This window comes from Dasypus novemcinctus, chromosome X (genome assembly GCF_030445035.2).
Source record: "Dasypus novemcinctus isolate mDasNov1 chromosome X, mDasNov1.1.hap2, whole genome shotgun sequence".
Classification (NCBI taxonomy): Eukaryota; Metazoa; Chordata; class Mammalia; order Cingulata; family Dasypodidae; genus Dasypus; species Dasypus novemcinctus.
The window spans coordinates 113,242,956-113,245,932 of NC_080704.1; positions in this window are offsets into that span (position 1 = coordinate 113,242,956).

The following is a 2,977-nucleotide window of genomic DNA, read 5'->3' on the forward strand; positions in this document are numbered from 1 at the left end:
ACCCTAAATCAGTAACCCTGCCTTGTCATATTGCCAAAAGAGCTTTCCCAAAATTGTAGTTTCAGCCACATATCCGCCAATCCCCAGTGTTCATCTGCTCCCACCCCCAACATTTCCCCCAGTTCCATGGACCATCCAACCCACCTACCCACCGTACCCCTGTCGATTTGCACCAACCAACCCAAAACTATCATTACATACCTGTCATATTCCTTCAGTGCACAACTACTCACTTCCACTTTATCAGAGATTTCACCCATATTGGCAATGGCACACAACCTTCTCTCTATTTCCTGTAAACCTATCTTCCAGACTCTAGCTGCCTGAGTCTGCTTAATTTGCTTAATTCATATCAGTGAGGTCATGTAATATTTGTCCTTGAATGCCTGGCTTGCTTCACTCAACATAAGGTCCTCAAGATTCATCGATGTTATCCTGTGTGTTAGTACTGTATTCCTTCTTACAGCTGGGTAGTATGCCATTGTGTATATAGACCACATTTTGTTTATCCATTCATCTGTTGATGGGCCCTTTGGTTGATTCCAACTTTTGGCAGTAGTGATTATTCCTCTGTGAACATTGGTGTGCATATATCTGTTCATACCCTTGCTTTTAATTCTTCTGGGTATATACCCAGTAGTGGAATTGCTGGATCTTATGGTTGATCAATAGTTAGTATTTTGAGTAACCACAAAACTGTCCTCCACAACTGCTGGACCATTCCACATTCCCACCAGGAGTGGATGAGGGTTCCCATTTCTCCACACCGTCTCCAATACTTGTACTCCTCTGTTTTTTAAATGCCCACCAGTCTAATGGGTGTAAGAAGATATCGCATTGAAGTTTTGATCTGCATTTCTCTAATATCCAGTGATATTGAACATCTTTTCATGTGCTTTTTAGCCATTTGTATTTCTTCTTTGGAGAAGTGCCTGTTCAAGTTTCTTGTCCATTTTTTAAATGTGTTGTTTGTCTTTTAATTTTGAGATATATGATTTCTTTATATATGCTGGATATTATTCTCCTATCAGATATATGATTACCAAATATTTTCTCCTATTGGGTAGATTGTCTTTTCATTTTCTTGATAAACTCCTTTGAGTTGCAAAAGGTTTCGATCTTGATTGATCCCATTTATCTATTTTTTCTTTCACTGCTCATGCTTTGGGTGTGAATTTCATGAAACCATTTCCTATTACAATATCCTGTAGGTGCTTCCCTACATTATTTTCCAAGGTCTTTATGGTCTTTGCTCTTCTTTATAAATCTTAGATCTATCTTGAGTTGATTTTTGTATAAAGTGTGAGATGATGGTCCTATCTCATTCTTTTCAATAAGGATATCCAGTTCTCCAAGTACAATTTGTTGAAAAGGCCATTCTCTCCCAGTTGAGTGGGCTTGGTGACCTTCTCAAATATCAGATGACTGTATTTGTGAGGCTCTATATCATAACACTCAACTCAGTTCCATTGGTCAGTGTATTAATCCTTGTGCCAATACATGCAGTTTTTTAGAAAGATTTATTTATTTATCTCTCTCCCCTTTCCCCCCACCCCTGCCCTGGTTGTCTGTTCTCTGTGTCCATTTGCTGCATCTTCTTCTTTATCCACTTCTGTTGTTGTCAGGGGCACGAGAACCTGTGTTTCTTTTTGTTGTGTCATCTTGTTATTGTCAGCTCTCCGTGTGGGCAGCGACATTCTTAGGCAGGCTGCACTTCCTTTCACGCTGGGTGGCTCTCCTTATGGGGTGCACTCCTTGTGCCTGGGGCTCCCCTATGCGGGGGATACCTCCACGTGGCAGGGCACTCTTTGTGTGCATCAGCACTGCACATAGGCCAGCTCCACACGTGTCAAGGAGGCCCAAGGTTTCAACTGCGGACCTCCCATGTGTTAGATGGACACCCTATCTATCCAGTGGGGCAAGTCTGCTTCCCAATACATGCAGTTTTGACCACTGTAGCTTTGTAGAATTTTTTAAAGTCAGGTAGTGTGATTCCTCCAATTTCATTTTTTTTCCAATATGCCTTTGGCTATTCAGGGCCTCTTGCCCTTCCAAATAAATTTCATAGTTTTTCCAATTCAGTAAAAAATACTCTGTTGATTTTTATTGGGATTGCATTAAATCTATAGATCATTTTGGGTAGGATAGACATCTTAATGATGTTGAGTCTTCCCTTCCATGAGCAGGGAATATTCTTCCATTTATTTAAGTCTTCTTTGATTTCCTTTAACAGTGTTTGTACTTTTCTGCCTATCAGTCTTTTATATCTTTAGTTAAATTTATTCCAAGGTATTTTGTTTTTTTATTTACTATTGTAAATGGTACTATTTACTTGATCTCCTCCTCAGATTGCTCATTGTTGGTTTACAGAAATGCTAATGATTTTTGCATCTGATCTTATAACCTGTGACTTTACTGAACTCATAAACTCTAGATGTTTTGTTATAGATTTCTCAGGGCTTTCTATGTGTAGGATCATGTTGTCTGCAAAGAGCGAAGTTTTGACTTCTTCCTTTCAAATTTGAATGACTTACATCTTTTCTTGCCTAAGTGCTTGAGCAAGTTCTTCTAACACAATGTTAAATAGGAGCAGTGATAGTGTGCATCCTTGTATTTTTCCAAATCTTAGAGGGAAATATTTTAGGATTTCACCTTTGTATATGATGTTAGCTGTGGGTTTTTCATATATAATGTCTATCATGTTGAGAAAGTTTCCTACTACTCCTATCCTTTGCAGGTTTTTTATCAGGAAGGGACGCTCTATTTTTTCAAATGCCTTTTCTGCATCTATAGAGATGATCATGTGATTTTTTTTCTTTTGCTCTGTTTATGTGCTGTATTACATTGATTTTCTTATGTTGAAACATCCTTGCATACCAGGGATGAAACCCACATGGTCATGGTGTATAATTCATTTGCTGTGTTGTTGAATACAACTTACAATTAGTGAGCATTTTGTTGAGGATTTTATCATCTA